The sequence below is a fragment of the Pezoporus wallicus genome, unplaced genomic scaffold, assembly GCF_028554395.1.
Source record: "Pezoporus wallicus isolate ANWC-B61680 ecotype Strahan unplaced genomic scaffold, APGP_CSIRO_Pwel_v1 scaffold_6445, whole genome shotgun sequence".
Classification (NCBI taxonomy): domain Eukaryota; kingdom Metazoa; phylum Chordata; class Aves; order Psittaciformes; family Psittacidae; genus Pezoporus; species Pezoporus wallicus.
In genome coordinates, this window is record NW_026641753.1 from 3301790 (window position 1) to 3322297 (window position 20508).

The window sequence follows — 20508 nt, forward strand, 5'->3', positions numbered from 1 at the left end:
TTGTCTTTACCCCCTCCCAAAAACCTTTTTGGAGCTAAGACAACAGATGTTTGTCACTACAGCTAGTCACATGCTGCAGTTTCTCTCTGGTGAACATATTTTGGAAACAAGCTAATGAGGTGATCTGCAAGCAACATGTTTGGTCCCCTTTGGCTAATATTTTATTACTGATGTTGTTTACCCTTCATCATTAGGCAGAAACAACCTGTAATTACTTTATCCTCTAAAAATGAATTGAAAAAAAATATAGAATGTTTTATGGAAATGTACCTACAAAGTCAAATTTGCACAAGTATCCACAGTTCTCCATAAAGACAAAATTGAGAAATTAGATGCTCAGAAACTGAATTTTCCCATAAAAATTTGAAGTACTTTTCTTTGTATATTTTGCTACATTGCTATCTGATTTCTTCCCATCTTAATTCTCTCTTCTACATTATGCTTCTAGAGTGCACCTTTTACCAAGTTCACCTATCAATAACTATAAAAGTTACAGCAATATCTCCAAAGCTTTGTGCCAGAAGAGTTTTTGACAGATTTGGAACTTCTCATTGAGAAGTGGAAATTTTCCAAGGATATACTCCTCTTCCAATTATTTCCAGTCATTACATAAAAAAGTAAACTCTTTCATTGTGTTGGCTGCTGTCATCAGGTGCCAAAATAAATTCTAATTGCATCATTGAAGACCCATTTGCATTTACTGGCCCAGACAAGTATCTCTGCTTTCTCCATAAGCCACAAGACTGAAAATTGACCTAAAATTTCGAAGCACTCCTGGCACAGTGGAGGCCTCAAAAATTTAAGAAGCGTAGCATTATATATGATCTCTAACACATATTAGAAATGATAAGATTGTGTTAAAAAATAAAACCAAACTAGCCTTTATCTGAGGTAAATATTATTACATTAGCAAAGAGAATTCTAACAACACTACAGATTGTATGGAAACGCTTTCCTGGAAACTTCACACAGTTTCAGCTTTAATTAGGCTATTCGTTTCTGTACTCATCATGACATGAAAGACAAAGAAAGACACAAACGTAAGAAACAACAGGAGCAATAAGTGAATCTAGATTCTGCTGCTTTTTTTGCTAATGACTTACTGTGCTTTTCTTTAATGAGACATTTTTGCATTTATATCTAGTCAGTTAAAAACAGAATAAAGAGGAGTTTCAAACACTACATTTGCCCTTGACTCACTCTGCCAAATTTTGTAATTTTACAAACACATTTCTTTCCAAACATCTCCCTCTCCTTAGTTGCTGAGTGAAGCGATCAGACATAAACCAGGCAAACTGAAAAAAGTCTTTCATTTGTGATACTGCTGCCATTTGTAACAAAGGCAGGGTAAAGACTTGTTGGACAGAAATATAATGCTTATGTAGAAGCATTAACTTTAAGTTGGATATCAATAACTTTCCATTTATCTGCAATGCGTTGGAGAACACTCTTGAAATCAGAATAAAAATTTAATCTCAGTGGGACAGTTACTGTGATACTATTGAATGCAATGAACTGAGGTGCAGTTTTAAGAGAGATCAGACAAAAGCAGATTACTATGCACTTAGCTTCACTTCCATTCTGTACAACTTGTGTCTGGTGAGATCAGACAAAGTGAATCTGCAAAGTCTGGGGGACAAGACACGAGAGACGAGTGATGGCAATACCAACTGCATTCAGAGACTCTGAAAGTTGCGTCGCAAATCAAACACTTCCAGGTATATCTACAGAGCCTTCAGGAAACAACAGGATGGCTGAGCAAAAAGACAAAGTACATCACCATCCATGGAAAGACTTGGGCATTTCAGCATTTCCTATTATTTGTGTTTCTCAATAGTTTTAATTTTTTGAGTTTTGAGTTTAATTTGATATAAAACTAATACTTTTAAGAATGGGGCAGTTGAAAGCTTTCTCTGGAACCAGCTGCTCCACTGGTAACTGAAGATTTACAAAACATTACAGTCATTTATAGTGTTTAGAAACGAAGTACATGAAAATCACTCTCGCTCATTCTCACATGGCAACATCCAAAGATGTGACTCAGACATTCCATGACTCTGCAAACTCCGGTTTGTGACACATCAATCTGGTATAGCTGCAACTCTGGAAATCACAAGTTTGTAGGTTACACTTGGACACTTAAAATCTGTCCTTGACCAAGCAGTCATGAAAGGAAATAAGTAGTCGCTAACACACAGTTGCTTTTCAGAGATCCTCACAGTGTGATGGCAACTGCATTATGAAATACTAAAATACTTAGATTCTCACGTACTTCCCTGCTCTGCAATTTGATGTGCCTATCTGTCCTCTGCATTGGTTTCATTTTGTCCTATGCAGCAGTATGGAATGTGAAAAAAATGGCTTCCAGTTAATAAAATTAGTTATTTAAACTAAAGGAAATTACTACATAATACGAAATAAGTGGGATAGGTGGTTTGATTGATTTATTGAGGAAACTGTGATGTATTGACTGCATATACTATGAAGACAATTTAACACGGTTGATAAGACTGCAGATTAAAAGTACATTTGCAAAGAAAAAGAAAGGGAACCAGAACAGAACACCTATTGAAAAATGAAATTAATCAAGCAAAATTGAAATCGATTAACAATTAGTACTACTCTCAGGACTTAGTAAACTTCTGCTTGGGATGACAGAAATAGTCAACAGTTTCCATCAAAGTTTAGGCCCTGAGCAGACATCTTGAAGTGAATGAGCTAATCTTATACCTAAATGTACATTTGTGGCCTCCATCAAATACTCAAGAGACTCTGTGGAACAGCTAAGGAAGGACCATGTGAATTCATAATAAATGGTTCAAATCAATATAGATTTTAATAAGTCTAATATGCAAGAATGAAACTAATGTAAATTAAACTTTATTAACCTATGAAATCCTAAAAATCTGTATTTAGAGTTTTCTAAGTCAGCAACTTTTAAAGTCAAATAAAAGGGCTAGCATTCTTTTTAAACATAATTTTTTAGATCATCTCCTAATATTATTGAAAAGTGAATATTTTTAAATATTTCAAGTTTAACAAAGTCATTCACTTCGATGTACTGGCATTTACTCAAAAATGTTATTAATCCAAAGTGTGTGAGTGTGTGTGTGTGTGTGTGTGTGTGTGCAGAAAACTACAATTTATATTAGCAGGAAAAAAAGCATCTATCTTTTCTAATGGTCAATGCAAGTCATCTGATATTGATGTTTTGATTATTGACTGTTTTGATGAGAGCTTGGGTTCAAAAATCCCAGGGATTTTTAACCACTGACAGCATAAAACATGGTGCAACCACTTAGAGCTGCTGAAATAGTGCTGAGGCTAGGCAATAAAAAGTTAAATAAGAAATAGAGTTTGAGTTAAATTCAGATAGTACACACTGTTCTGTTTGGATTTTTAAGAAAAAGAAACTACTAGATTGACCAAAATCAATATATTTATTGCTCCTAGCACAAGGATTTGCTGCATATTTCTGTAAACAAATGTAATCTAAAATGGTTTTAATTTAAACAGGTTTTTTTTTAATGTTTCTTTCAAACAAAAAGTACAAAAGATCCATTTAAAACACCCTGCAGGAAAACACTGCAGCCTTTTCAAAATAAAATGTTTATCTTAAAGGGAAAAATTAAATACTTTGATATTTTGCCTTCTTTTCCATCCCATTTTTATTAAAACCATTTTCAAATTTAACATGGTTTGCGTTTATTTTCAGTTCCTCTACTGCTTTTGGGGTTTATCTTTTTAAGTTTAAAAGCAGGTGAAACTACCCTATGTCTGCATAACTCCTCTTGGATGCAGGCCAGCCAGTCCGATGTCTAAGACTAGGTCACCCTGCGAGGGCTGCCTAAATCCCTGCTTTACTTTGGCAACCAGCTTGGATGACATCAGTGCTGACCATAACATTTTGATACAAAGTCTTATCAAATAACAGCTATTAACTGATATATTCAGTTACCACATAACTGAAGCAAATTTCTACTGAAGCAAGTTTTTACTTAGGCAAGTGTTTTCTTTTTCTAAACATTCATTAATGTGATTCAGAAAAGAATATAGGAAAATTTTTAGTAACAGAAGAAATTATATATATTAATTTTTGATCTAAACAATCATAGATTGAATGCTAAATAACCCAGAAATGCTAATTCAAATCCACTTTCACTTCTATGCAGACTGCATTGTAATGAATGAGTAACAGACTCTCCTCCACAGAGCAATATATCACAACACTTGAGCTGTATTTCCTCTCTTATTTTTGGTCCAAAATGTGACTCCAAAAAGATATTATTAAGTTATAACACCTTAGTCATTTTCAAGCTCCAGGCACTTAAGATGCTGAATTTTAGATTACTTTTTTTTATATTCTGCCTGTGCCTAGCTTCCTTACTGTATGTTAAGTTATTAAAGCCGTTTGCTCCAACTTCTCCCCTGCTTATGACAGGAAGATGTAAAAGACTACATTCAATCTTGAAAAGATAAACATAAAACGAAACAGTGGAAACTACAAGGAAATAGTGGAAACTAAGAGTGCTGTACCAAGGCAGCTTACATCATGTGATCACTGAAAATACACTAAAATAAGAGCATGTGCCTTAACACAAGTCTGGCTCTGTTTCTTCTAGAAATACAACGGTTACTCCTTGCATTTTCAGCTCCCGCTAGAAGACCCTAATATAAAAGAAATTCCATAACATTTGTCTCATTGTACATTTTTTTTACAACAAACTGAAATGTTATTCAGTATACTGAGAGCAGCATCGTCTTTTATTTTTGCTTTCTGCCTAAATGAAAAAGGTTTTCCCTGGGGAAGAAGGTTTAAAAATACTGGTTACTGACTAAAAATTTAGTGTGACTCAATCTCCATTCTCATAGATTTCACTCCTGACTTGTATCCTGGCAATACTTTTCTGTGCAACACTTTCTGTCCTTGAAAATAAGGAAGAATCTCCATGACTTAAGTGTGATTGTACTTGTAGGTAGAATTTGAGGTTGCAGTATGTAATCTCAGTGACTGTTCCAAAATAGATGGCATAGTTTAGATGGAAAAAAAGAAAGAAATATTAAAACAGTTTTTGCACACATCTATTCAACTGAGAAGCATTAGATGCAATCATGTTTTGCTTGTTCCACATTAACATATATCTAACATTTTGTCAGATAAATTTCAGTGGGTAGAAGAGAAAAAAGGATTTGATCAAAAATTCACCTGAGAAGAACACTAACTAGTTTCCAGCCACTCTGATGGCACAAATGGCATTTGCCCCACAGCATGCCAATAACAGCACTACATGCTGTAAGTCCTGTTGCTTAACCAGGAAATGGCAAAGAGGAAACCATGAAAACAAACTTCCAAGCAATCAGCTTGTGCATACCTAGTAGGCTGATTTCATTCACTCTCATAATACTTCAGGATAAATATTCTGAGCCATTAATAACACCAAAGGTAAGTAAAACTGATGATAACAGAACAGAGAAAAAACGCACTGAAAAAGTTCATTAAATGAAACACTAAATGGGTTGGCGCACCAGCCTGTATCAGTTTGAACAGGTTCCACATGGAAAGAGTCCAAAGCCCACTCAATGGAGTGCCGTTCAGTTTGACTGGATTCATGTAGTCAGGTCTCCTGTTGATAAATGCAGCATTAGTCTGACATCACCCACTGCGATATACTGAGCTGCACTACCAAACAGTTGTACCACAGCAAAGGTAAGCACTGACTTCTCCTTAAAGCTTACAAAGTAGTTTTATGTTTTTTCCTCAGAGCATTTATCATTAATGGTTAACTGAGCCTGTCCCCCTTTGGATGCTCAGTGAAGCCTTTGAAAGGCATGATGGCAGAAGGTTGCTTCTTTAGGCCAAGGGGAATCTCTTGCCATTTTTGGAGTGCTGGTGACAGGGGCACAGCTGATTTTTGAGTTCCTCTTATGCTAACAGCTTACTTTTTAATGTCAGGGAAATCAAACATTGCAAGACAGAATAATAAAGCCACGTTTTCCTAGTAAGGGACTACAGTTAATAACCCTTCTCCACAGAGGTGGAAACCTTGGTATCTCAGACTCCTCCATGAAACAAGAGAAAGTAAGCAATCATTTGACACAAGTGACTATTTCAAATATACTTATTTTGTGTGTCCACTGTTGGTACTACATAGCTGGTGGGGTGCTTTTTCAGACTAAGATTATTACTTAACAACTCAGTGAAACCATTCTCCTATGCTGATATTAAGTGGGGGAAAACAAGTTTCGCTTAGTAAACTTTTAACATTTTCCTACAAGCTGTCTCTCGCCCCTTATCAGTGCTGACGTCAATATGTTCAAGAATTTTCTCTTAAATAACATGGAACAACCAAGGCAAATTATTTTTCTGCACTGCAAAAGCAAAATTGAAGATGTCAGCTCCTGTCTGTGTTCCACAAGCAGCTCATCTGGAAGATCTGATATGAAGAATTCTTTTTTAATGAGTAAGAGAGAAATGCTAATATGAATATGCTGTAATTACACAGGATAAAAATCTACCCATCCCAAGCTGTACAATGATAGATATATATATTCAGTCTATTCAGAGTCAGCTTAAAAGGCAAATGACTCCAGTAAAGTCTGTGTCATATAAAGGACAAGATACAGAAGAAGGAGGAGAGAAAACGAGTGCAGTAATCAATGTGATTACATATACATCTGGATTGCATTCAAACTTTTTTTCTGCCTTATAATACATTCACTTGCTCGTGCTATCCTGCTATGCTACACCCCATTTCAGAAAAATAATAAAAACATCAAGAAGAATAATCAAGTAATTTAACTTGCAGCCATAGTACAAATCCCTGCCATGCAAAAAGAGAAAAACTGATTAAACCCATATATTGATAAAACAGAAGTTCATTAAGTGTTCAGGAAGCAGGTTGTTGAAGCAGCAGAGAAATTAGATGCCTGCATATTTCTCTACTCAAGGTACGCTAGAAACGCCACACATTTCATAAAACTGGACATTCAGTATTGTTTATAGTATTCTATAAACTGTTTGGTAAATAGTAAAGTAATTTCAGCAGGAAAAATAGATATATGTGCTACAAAAAGGAAGTGTATCTAGTCTCCATGTTTCCATTTCAGTTTCATTGGCTTGTTGATGATTAGTAGCACACTAATTGTGTTGACTTGAAAGAGATACTCTGGATGAGAACCTTTGTATTTTGGGCTATTAAAAACATGCTCCAGAAAAAACTTCTCTGCTTACGATCCACCTAGCTTCTCGAAGGAGACAGAGGTATTGCTTAACGATTATAATCTTGCAGAGAACTCTAATGTTAGGTATCCCCTTAACTACTGGGATCAAAACTTCGAACATTGGTTTGAATTACTAGTATGAACATACCTACTTCTCTAGATACTAGTGAACGAAATGCCAAATAAAATCAGACCCAAGTCATACCTAAATACCTACTGAAGTCAAAGAGCAAGCTTAGCTGCATCTTACTGGTTTCTATCAAAACAGCCCAAAGCAAAGTTGGTCATATTCCAGCCAACTACAGTAACCAGAACTGCACTATTTTGTTATTTTAGTGCACTGAAAATGTAAGTAGAACAATAGAGGGTGAACACAACCTCTGCTTGCAGAATGTTCTTCAAATCCCACTTATTTTCACATAGTAAAATCCATCAACTAGTCAGGTTGTGTAAACATGAACGATTCATTATCTCCTATATACTGCCCTTGTATGGATTTTACATCCACCCTCTGCCGAGGACTCAACAGACAGAATATGTATGGTAAAACAAATACATAGTAAAAGGGGGAAATTCAAATATCTCACCATTAGGTAACAGAGATTGGTGAAGCTTGCAACGAATGGCATGTGGAAACAACTGAACTGTTGGAATCATATGATAAAAATGTAGAGTGTCTGGATAGACAAAAAGAGAAAGGAAAAGCAAATACAGAGCTTATCTTGAATGATTTTGAGGTGGAGTGATATATCACAAGCAAAGCAGTCATGGATTTGCAATAACAACAAACAAGTAAAAAGCTCTTGTATTAATGGGAAAATAATAGAACAAAGACAAACAGAATATTTATTCTTGTTTTTCTATAGCTTGATTACCCATTTTCAATGTCACCTGATGACTTTCTGATCTCTAGGACATGGCATTCCGTATTCTATAGTATATGACAGAATTCAGATGAGCTCATTATGCATAAAATATTTTAAGGTGACTATGGAAACACATTTGTGTTGCTTGTATTGACCTTCTTTTGGAAATGAAAGCTTTTCATAGTGTTCTCCATTAGAGAAAATCCAATGGAAGACTTTCAGAAAACCTTGAGAAACACCTCTGCCTTTATAGCAACAACCTTCATGTGGTTTCTTAGGAATTGTGAAATATGTCAGCCTGATGAATGCAGGATTTTTTGGCAACAGGTCTAAACATGGAGAGTTTATTACCAGAAAAAGCAGATATGGCTCATAGCAATTTTCATCAGCACATCTAAAAAAGAAGTTCTCATTTTGCACTAATAGATAGTAACCACTACACAGAGAAAAAGAATCCAACCATGACAAGCAAAAGAATTCCTGCGCAAATCACAAAACAAAATTTTAAGTCTGTGAAGTGATCAAGAAAAATAAATGTTTCCCTTGTGACAGAGGGGCATGCATCATATGAGCACTGTTTTATGCATGCAGAAGGAAGAACGGTAGCATTGGAAAGGAAGAGAACACGATGACAAGAATACAATCTCTATTTATGTAGTGCATTTTCACTCTTTCGACTAGTCTTTTGTCACCCAGTAGAAGCAAGGCATAACCTACAAATAGATCATGCAGCCATGCATATTTGGCTCAAAGGTGTGTCAGCTCGTATTTGTTAGCAAGTCAGCCAGGGGGCACTTGTGGCAGAAGCGTGGGATGGGATCAGTACAGGCTACAGGCATATGTTAAAGAGAGTAAATCAGTCTGCGTGGGGGCAGTTTGTGTCTGTGTACAGTTCCGTGTGCAGTATGCCTATGGTAACAATGGTTTGTGCACGGCTGGCTCTCTGGTCTACCATTAACAGGGTTGCTCTAAGAGGTAATATACCTATATCCAAACTTTTAGAAATAATTCAGACCCCATTTTTACATTAGACTGGGTTCACTGAAACTTGAATAGGACAGTGGGAGAAGGTAAGAGGAAACAGTTATTTTGGATGATTTCTCTTCATCAAAGATAGCACATTTTCCCTTTTTAGAAATTACTTACAACAAAACAGTTGTCATTCATCATTTGTGTAAAATATTAGATCGTGTTTCAACTTTTAGTTGTTCTGGTTATGCACAAATAATTAAAGAAATCAGAATAATAAGCAAAAAAGAACTGGAGAGTTTACTGGTTTAGGATGTGAGAGTTTTTACAGCACCAAAGACCAATAAAGGAGTATATTTGAAACTTTCTAGATATTTTGTTACTATTTTAGGTCCAAATATTTGAAAATTGTGCTGATCTTACATTCTTGTTCACTCTCTTTCGAATTACATCGGTTTTCAATTTAAATTGTTTTTGTACATTCGAGCACTTTGCTTCCTTCAGTACATACAATAATGAATATAAAACCTTTGTCTTTGTGAGCTTGTAGTAAGGGGGCAATGATCCTCACTTCCCACTCACCTCACCCACAATTCCAGTAACTTACTCATATACTGCAGTGCTCCACAATTATGAAATCTAAGATAGTCTCAGGTTTATTTTTCAGTATGTATGGTAGCTAGTAATGCTGTTTTAGAATTGTGTTGTTCCACAGAGATGCTTGTCCTCATGTGCACAAAGATGACAGCTCTTGTCATCTTCTTTTCAACTCTCATTTATCTTAAATCTCAGTCCTGGGCTGACCAATATGAGAATCTCATATTTGATTTTGATTTCAAATAGTAATTTCATAATTGCAAAACTTTGGGGAAAATTTGAAAAGGCAAAGCTGCCTTTAGCCAAAATTTCAAGGCATATTCAAGTATTCATACTGAATTTGAGTAACAGTTCTGATTCAAAGGCCATCTCATAACTTTTTAAGATAAAATTAATTATTTTTTAATTCTAAACATAAAAAATGTTTTATCTACTTATGAACCCCATGTCAGAAAAATATGGTCTGGATTTAGTTGTTAGGCCTAAGACTGCTTTTGTAGCTAAAATTACAAAGCAATATTTATTTTACAGAAGAGATGTATAGATATCAGAGCCCACACTTTACTAGATTCTTTATCAGGTTATCATATATACTGTTTCCTTCATGACACATCCCCCAGCCCCTTCACTTCCCATCTACCCTTCCTCAGTATATTTCTTGATACACATGTTGCATCTAGACTTCTCATTTGCTCTTCAGAGCATAATTGCAAAGCTAAGGAAAAGAAATAAAAAATAATAGCAAAGCTCCATATGCAGCAATTCAATGCCTAGCAACCTGTGATAGACTGAAGGAAAAAATCACAAATTATCTGCAAGAGGCAGTTGGAACAAGGGCTTGGGGTAAACAGACACACAAACAACATGTCAGCCATGATAAAGAGTGTAAATTTGAACAGATGTCACTTCCAGAGCAGCAGCAGGCAGATTAAACAGAATTGGCTTTGGATGAAATCCAAGGAAGAGCAAGAAAATACGATGCTTTTGCCCTGAGCTCTGACAGAAATCTAGCCTCCAGAACCTCTTTTCTTTAGTAATCGTAATTGAGGAAGGCTGAAAATAGGAAGAGACTTCAAGAAAGCCAGTTTAAAATAAATGCATTTATTACACCTATATATTGTTCGGCAAATACTTCATTTTCAGGCAAAAAGAAGAAAAAACCCTATCTGCTATGAATAATAATTGCTAAATAAGTAGCCTTCAAGTTATAATAATTTATGGTAATACAGATTTCATCAACATGCTGTTAGTGCTTAATGAATCTAGGGCAAGTCTGTGAAACAAAAAATTATGTTGCAATTCTCCAAATTAATAGTCATTACAAATTTTTGTTGTACCTGTTGTTTCTTGAATAATTCTTATTACTAGTGGTTTGTGCACTTATATTTTAAATGACTGTTTCTTCTTACTTGGGTGTATCAGTTTATCATAAATGAAGTACACCAACAGAACAATTGAAAACCCGAGTGAAGGAATTCTCTATTTGGACTTCCCCTAAAAACATTCTAAATAAACTTTACTCTGTAATTCTGTTTAGTTACATCATTACTATAATTTGCAAATCCCTAAGAATGATCAATTCTATCTAAGTCTGTAGCACATAAATTTGTGTGTTGGGTTTGTTTTGGCTGGGGGCGGGGAGAAGGGGATGTGACAGTGTTTTGTTTGGTGTTTTTTTTCCTAGGAATGCAACGTCTCCTTGGCTTTGAATATCAAACAATGAAACAAAACTGTATTCCAGTGGCCATAAATTTAATGAACACATCACCAGAAGGGTTCTCGTGCATTCCATTCTTAAGTATACAATTATTCTCTCAATTTCAAATCATAAACCATTAATAAGCTTGAATTAATCCATCCTCATAATTACTATTAGTACCTTTAATTGTTAGAAAAGAATAAAAGAGGAGAACAAATTTTTGAGAAGTTGTAAAATAAAGAAATGCATCACAGAGGTAGAATAGCAAAACAACTGATTCTTCCATTATTATGACTGAAATTAACTCCACCATATGACTCAGGATTATGCCTTTGGTTCCTTAAAGAGACCTGATCTCAGTATGGCCCACAGAACAGCGTAACTATTTCCATGAAAGCAAAATGAATGCAGGTTATTAATTCTCAGATTAATTAATATCAACTTTCCTAGTTAATGCTCCATGTGGAAGCGATAAAATCACACACGTTGTTTAATATGCACAACAGATGCCATCTCCACACATCTGAATAGCATTTTCATATTTGTCAGTCAGTATTTCAAACTGAAACATCGCAGGGTTTTTCTAAGTCAATAATGCAAGCCTACAAAATTAAAATGCACTACTTGTGTCAAACACAACAAAATCATTGTTTGTTTATGTTTAAGGTGATAATAAAAAAAGATTAATGATGCTGCTGGTTAATGAAACAATCTGCCACAAGGCAAGCTGTAGAATATAGAGTGAAGCTCTAGCAACAGTCCTAAGGAAAACTTCAGCTTTCTCCCAAACACATTAATTTCTCCAAAAGACATCCTTTTACTACCAGGTGACATTTTTGCATGTTGATTTTCATGTGGTGCTTAAAGGTCAAACAGTTAATTTACCCCTGTAAGGAAACTGCACTCCTCTGAAGAGATTTCTGGAGGACATCAAATCAATTAAGAGTCATCAGACTCAACAAGAATAAAACCCTTCACTGCTCTCAAGGCAAAAGCTTACATCAGTCCCAAAGAAACTGGATACAGCTCATGAAAAAAAAAATCAGACATCACGCAGCATTAAAAAGTAGCAGCCTCTACAGTTGAACACAGATGTAAAAGATTTTTATATCATGAATTCAGAAGAAAAGTCTTATCCAGTGTGGAACCTGGAAAAGTATCAGTTTCATCATATGGATTCACATTGTATTTTCATTTCTAAGTAGTGAAACAGCAAATGAGGGAAAGATTGAACTTACCACAGTAATTGATAATTGAATTACCACTGAAGTTTTCTGTAGTGTGTTCCTCAGTTCTCAAATGACATGACACAAACCCCTCCACATTTCTTCTGGAGGTATAAAAGAGAAAAAGGGATCCGAAATGAGAAAAGCATAGGTCTAGCTGTACACTTCATCTTTGCTCAGTTAATTCAACCTAGTACACCCATTTCTTATCTTCTTAAGGAAACTGCCCCTTGTCCTGCACACACTGGCTTAAGAAGCTCAGCAGGGGCACCTCAAATGAAAGCAAAATGCTGAATTCTGGAAACGAGTGACAAGTGGTTTCAAAAAGTTGTTTGGGTTTGAATGTCACTGGCTTGAAAGAGGGCTGCTTTTCAGTGTACTGGTTCAGAATGGGATTCAAAACCGTTGGTCTTCCCTTCCTACCTCTTACACAACCTTGTGCTTCGTGTACCAGTTTTCCATTTATAGCATAAGACTAATAATACTTTTTTTTGTCTTTTGCATAGACCAGGAACACTTCAAGATAGTGACAGCATCAAGATAGGAACTGCATATAAAAATATATACACATGTGTATAAAATAAAACTCATCTTAATACCCTAATCTCACTTAAAGCTACCAGGCACCTCTATACCACGAAAGGAAGGATTTCAAAAAAATAAAATAAGAGGATAATCAGAACTTAGGTTTTGACCTTCATTATATGCACAAAAATTAGTGCTTGAAAGGGATGGAGGGTTGAAAATTACATGGGAGTACTGAATCTATGAGAACTGTTGTTTAGTATCTTTCTGCATGTACGGAATAGCAGTGTTTATGATGTTTTTCTTCTGAAGGAAATTTAAAAAAAAGGAGAAAACAAGGAAAACAGACTGAAAGAATGAAATAGGGAGAGGTAAGAAAAGCTTGGGAGGGAAAAAAAGTAAAAACCCAGTGAAATACAGAACTAAAAGGCTACATTATGCAAACAGCACTAAAGTAGAATTATTTGATATGTTGGAAAATAATTATTGAAGCCATAGCAAAACAATACAGCTGCCTGGTCTGTATCATGCCTTGAGGAATTCACCTTGACAGTGACATTGTGATTTTTATCTAAGTTTGATGTTGAAGTCATAGTACATACATTTTTAATTTTCAGCCCTGTTTCAGTTAATCTAGGATAAATCTGAATTATTACTCTGCCTAATTTACTTTCAAATCCAGGAATAAAAAATCCAAAGTGAAAAGCATTTGATGCTTTTTGTTTCTATGATACTTGCTTTTAATTACCATTTTGTTTGACAGGTCTCTTCAATGAAATTTAAAATTCAATTGTTTTCCACTCAAATGCAGGCTAATTTGAACTATTTATATTTTGATGTAATTAAGGTAAAACTAATCATGATATATAAAACATTTTTAACATTTCCTGACAAAAGAGTATTTATTTTTGTATTCTCATTTCATTCATCATTCATTTTGAAAACACTGTCAGAGGTTTTATTGCATCTAATGATTGATTTGCATGCATTGTAAAATTGTTCTAAGACTGTTTCCTAAACAAACTTATCTTTCCAATTACTTTATACTATCTGGAGACTTTTTTATCCTCTTCTAATCAATGTCTTAAATCAATTAGACTCCTCTGGACATAAAACAAAAATCCAGATCAGAGGGAGAATACGGACTCGAGGAAAATTGTGTTTTCCTTCCCACATCTTCCCCATACATCCACCTGTCAACATAAACACCATTACATTCAAGTAACTGCACTATACCTCAGCGCTGCTGCAGAACAAGCCCCAAAACAGTTGCCAGGTATACAGATACCTGAAATCTGAGCTAACAGGACTGTGAAAAAGGTATAGAAGAAAGATACCTCAAATTCCAGACATTTGGAGAGACAGAAACTTCGGATATGACCTTGTAGATGATGGAAAAGTGAATGTAGTCTTTAAGTGAGTTCAGCATAGTAAAAAAAAGTCCCTCACACACACAATAAAGTTCTTTTAAATCTTCCAGAAAATATTTTTTCACCATTGTAATTTCAGTTGCATTCTAACTTGTTTTCCCCACGAGTGCCTTTTGTACAGCAAAAGACTGAAGTTCATATCATGAAACCCATGTTCTCTTATAAGCTTAAATGAGAGAGGTTTTCCAACCCTACCCTTTGATAATTTTAAGGCCTGCCCTTTGGAAAACTTACAGAGCTCAATTTTGTGACTGAAAACATTTGTGGATTTAGACTAAATAAAACTGACACAGCTTCTTTCCTTTTCTCATATTTTGAGGAATCCAGTCCCAGGGTGAGATTAAGGGTACAGTTCCACAAGAATGTAAGTAAATCTAAATTTTGGGCCCTCTCAGTCCCCCTTCCTCTTCACTCCTCATCCTCTCCCAGTTAATTACTTTTTGCTCAATCAGCTTCCTGAACTGGCTCACTAGTATATCACTGAGTTGAAGCTGTTCTTCCCTCCTCCCTGACTTCACTGCAGACTCCTCCTCCCTCTCCCTCCCTTTCATTCAGCACTAGCAATCATGAGACCAACAGACGAGACAGAGAAGCAGATTCAGCTGAAAATCCCCTTAAAAGTATCCCAAATTCCAGATCAGTTTTCAGCTATTCCACCTTATGAAGAATTGGGTATGGAAAATTGGAGATCATCTAACACCATGCCAGTAAAACCGAAAAAAAAACCAAACCCATCTGTTTTAAACAGCAGAAATGATAAAATATTAAATTGTAACAGGATCCTCATTATATATCTCTTTGCAGGCTCACAAAGAAAGTCAGAATGAATTTCTCAGTTAATGAATACCTAGACATAAATATCAGGCTTTTTGAGCAATGCAATATAACCAGTATCAAGTCATCCTTTCTTGCCAGGAAGTTAATCGGTATTAATAGTCCAATATTCACTGAAATTTTACTATGGAAAATATACAGTACAAGGGCTAATATGCCTCTGATTACAGTATTTTTCTTGATGAAAGTACCAGAGAAACTCCGCAGCTGCATACCTTCTGTGAGAGGAAACTTGGTAGAGTAACATAGGGATAATGAGACGTTTCCTTGTCAGTATAAAAAGGAGACAGAGACTATTGGGTGAAAGGACACAGAAGCAGGATTAAAGTATACCATGATTTCCATGGTGGTTTATTACCATAATGAAAAAAAAGGAAAAAAAACAAACCCAGACTAAATTAGCTACATCACCTGAAAAGGCAACTATTGTACAAATGTTTTGATCAGGCTTCCAAGAGGACACAGTGGTTTCCTTAAAATCATTAGTGCCTTAGCAGTGCAAGCTAAAATATTAAGGCCATACACTGGAGGGAGTATATTCTCCTGCTTCCTTATGGTCCAACACTCATAGAGCAGCTATGACTAAAAAGCTAGCCTGTCTTACTAAAAGTTTTACTAAATCAAGCACTCAGTTTTAGCTGTCCAGCTACTAAGGACAGCTTTCTAAGAGTGCACACCTGCAGCTAAATCAATAAGACTCGACTCTGCAGCACAGTTTCTTTGCAGAATTCTGCTGCACTGAAAGTTCCTGGAGCCTGGAGGCCCTTTTTGTGCCATCATGTAATCTCACACAGCCCAGTCCTGCAGCTGCCCAGGTGCAGGGCTGCAGGCAGCCCCCACACAGCCCATGAAGCAGAGGAGCAATGGTAATACCTTCCTGGTGGTGCCAGCTGGCAGAAGATGAGTGTGATGGTAAGAAAAATCCCTGTGAGAGCTGCCTCCCTCCTGACCTGCCAAAAGCCACAACACCAGATGTAAAGCTTAGGAAGTTACTCTGTCTCCTAAAGGCCATCTGGCTGTTGTAGGTACATAAGAGCAGCACATCCTGGCTTACAGTGCTCTGCCACCAGCTTCTCCAGATCAGTCCCTGAATTAAGAGTTTTGGACCATTCAGAGTCTAATAAAAAAGAGAATAAGCTGAGAAACAGTGATGCCAAACCAGTATGTAATCTGGAACAAAGGCCTTCCCCTACATCTGCTTTCCTTGTGATGTTTGGGGCTCAAATATCATCTCTCATTTTGTATTTCCATAGGGCTTACACCATAAAAGGAAGGACAGATAGAAGTTTGAGATTTTTAAAGCTAGGAATAATGAGTTTGCCATTTTCACAGTTTAAACTACATGCCATGACCTGCATTCAGTCTTAACGGTAACTTCACTGAGGAGACAGAAATCCTTTTCCTTAGAGGAGATAATATCAGGTTGAACAACAAATCTAGATCTGACAGCCCAAAAAACTCTTCCATTACTTGTATAGAGCCATAATTGTTGTAATTTTAATGTGAAAAGCATGTTATGGTTAAAAGTATGTGTGTGCCACACAATAAGGCCGTGAATGAAAATTCTGTTCCTGTGGCCCAAAAGGAGCCCTGCAGCAGATGAGATTCAGCCATTTTTTGAGCAACCCACTGTACCAAAAATTACAACAAAAACTTAAAGGCTTCATGCAAGGAACACCTTCTGAGAGTGTTATCTATTTTCCCAAATTTTCATGCATAAATTGATATCAAATACATTTCAGCTATCAAGCCCTCTAATATGTCATAGCAATAATTTTAGTGTACTCACTAAAGATGTTTCTTCAAATTTTAAAGGTCATCAGAGTTTAAGAGGTGTGTTCTATACTTTAACAGTTCCCTCAAGTTTCAGACTTATTACTAGATCTCATTAAATTTTCCATATGAGTACATATCTTAAAATTTACAATAAATTTTAAATAACTAGAGCTTTGAAAGGTCAAATAAATAATGAGGTATCTCACTGCAACAGGAAATATATTCACTGTTTTGTCACAAGGTTTTCTAATTCAGTTACTTCTGGAAGAAAATCCTTTGCTGTATTGACTTGCTGCATTAAATTCTCATCATGCTTATCATTACAGAATATACAGTATAAGACCATGTTAGACAGAAGCATAACAAAATCTGTAGCGATGCTTTAGACCTGATAACCTCTTCTCAGAAATGAGAACACGCTTAAATATTTAAGACTAGTACTTCACCATCACCAGAATGAGTCCTACAGCATTTTATAGTCCCTTTATTGTCACTTGCTAATTGGTGACAACAGTGGAGACTGAAGTCTAGGCTCCATGCCTAAGATTCTAGAGGATACTGTTTTTTTTTCCCCTATGTGACCACATTGCCCAGAAATTGATACCACCCTAATTTAAAAGGTACTGCTTTCTTTTCCAGCTTTCTCCTCCTCCCCAGCCATTGTTGACACACCAGGTACCCTAACACACAACTGGTGCTCCTCTCCACTGGTGATACCAACTGAAACAGAAAAGCCACTTAAATATTCATTCCCGATAAGTAGCACAGCATCATGGTGTTTCATATCCAGTGGTTTGATTACTTCTTCACTATATTATATAATCTCCTATCAGCCAATAACTTTTATATTCATCTTACACTTCATAAATGCTTTGTAACTTTTCTAATTGAAACGCACACTTGAGAGGAATTTATTATCAGCAGAAATCTTTAGTTTTGTGCATTAGGCCTTATAACTGGAAAAAAAAAAAAGGCACATGAACCACTTCTAGGTTGCATGATGACATAATTGTACAATACGTGTTTGTACCAGTTTCTGTCAGACCACAAATGGTCAGGTCTAGACATTTGTTAGTCTTTTGTTAATTTGCCTCAACCTTTCCCAGGTACAGCTGTATTTCTCTTATACAGTGAAAGAGCTGAGTCTCCCATCTTACATACTGGCATAGTATCGGATTAGGTTGCAGCACTGTCATCTAAAGCTCAGAGTTGTACACTAACCTGAATCCATATAAACCCAAATTAGGATGCTACAAGTAGATGAATGAATGTCTTGGCACTGAAGTCCAATAATCTAAATCAAGCTCATGTCCAAAATTATTCATGTAAGAACAAATGGATGCCTTGCTATCTGTTGTAGGGACTTGAAACTTCACTCTCTCACTCCTCAGAACTAGAGCTACCAGGTTGGGTATTCTGGGGTAGAGTTTCTCAGGCTCCGTTGCAAGCTGCTCTATTATTTTGGAGGAGTAATCTGAACTTACATTTCAGTAATTCTGGATTAGACTTGAACCTTTCTGTGCAATGGGAGCTTCACTTAAAAATTCTTACCAGTCCCATTTGAATACTTTAATCACTGTACTAATAAATATTCTGAGGACCTCTCGTTGCTATACAAAAAACAGGCGAATATTATAGATTCTCAGGTAAAACTGCTTCAAAAGGCAGGAAGCTAAAGTACCTGTTTGACCAGGTTGGTGCAACTCACCCTCTCTTTTTTTCTTTTAAAAATCTTTTCAGATTTTTTTGTTCAGATCCCTGCACAATTAAATTGGCACCTCTTCATAACGGATCAGTAAGAGACTAAGGACTGCATTTCACTGCATGTTATCTGTCAGTCAGTAAGCATTTCAATACTTATTTCTGAGAAATTACTGCTTTGAATATCAGTATCCAAATGTATTTCCAGGATAAAAATGCCTTATGATAGCCAAACCTCTATCAGCTAACAACTCTTACTTAGGAAGCACCATAAAAAAAAGTATTAAGGTGGTTCTTCACTAAACACCCAGAGAGAGACTTGAGCAGTAGAAACCAGAGTCAAATCCCAACCTAAATCTTTTGCAAGTTTGGGTTGTTTGGAATGAAAGGCAAAGTTCTTCAGGCAGAAATTTTAAGAATGTTTAGATATCTTTAACTTGGCCATATCATAAGCCAAATATATGTTAGCTTTTACTATCTATTATTTTTAGTACACAGTTTTACATTTTAATACTTTCAATGTAGCTGTCTAAACAGTTTGACTTTCATAAAACTTCCCACTTATTAAAGCTCTCTGTTAGATTTACAGCTGGATAACATAAATTTAACTCAGTTTTATGTTCTATTTTCCTCTTTTTTAATAATTCTCCACAGAAAAAGGTTCTTTTATGTTTTGTTTCTTTGCCATAATTGTGTAGAAGAGCCTTGAGGCAAATTAGAAATGTAATAATCAATAACTGAGTTTTATTAAGAGATTGAATTTAGATAGACATGCAAACTGAACATTAATGTACCGATTTATCTGCTACTCAACTTTCTGCATAAGATTTATTCAGAAAGATGCTGACTGAGACAAAAAAGTTTGTCTTGGTGAACAGTTTTTTCTGCTTCAGCATATTTGCAACTGTTTTCATTTTTTTTTACTCAGCTACAATATTCCAGAGACAAGATGACACTTTCAACCAATTCAGTAAGACTTTCTTATTGAATGATCACAAGAGGGGCTATCCAAAAATCCTGTCCCTTAGCAACTTCTGGGAAGAAACAACATTTCTGCAAATGACCAATATGTTGCCACTTGCTGAATGATTTTGGGGATAATGTAGAAAGAAGAGGAGGAACGAGATGCAGTTAAAAAAACATCTCTTTCACGATAGCTAACTTCAGTGAATTTGGAACTAGAAAAACATAATCTAATTATTTAAGTGACTAAGCAGAAATAAGAGATAGACACAGTTTTGACAACGTCATAAGTACAATAAATATCAGTATACACTAATATTTTTGTCTAACTAGCCTGAAAGAAAATAACACAACCAAAGGCTCAATCTCTGCTCTTGTGAAGTTGCTGCAATGAGAAGCACCTTGACAAATTGCATGAAACTAAAAATTCCATGATTGTAACAAAGCACAACAACTTGCACTGGTTAAGGCTCAGTCTTCAGCCACGTTTTAACTCCAAAAAGAGGAGACAGATTAGTCTCCAAAAGAGGGGACAGATTAGCTGGATTGATGTGAGGACATTCGGAAGAGGAGGAGATGAACAGAAAGACTCTCTCATACAGGGGACCACACAACCATACCCATCCTGGCTTCCAGAAGCCTTGTTGATTCTTTTTCAGGCCTCCAGCATACTCAGAACCTGTTCTGCCACTACTATAAAA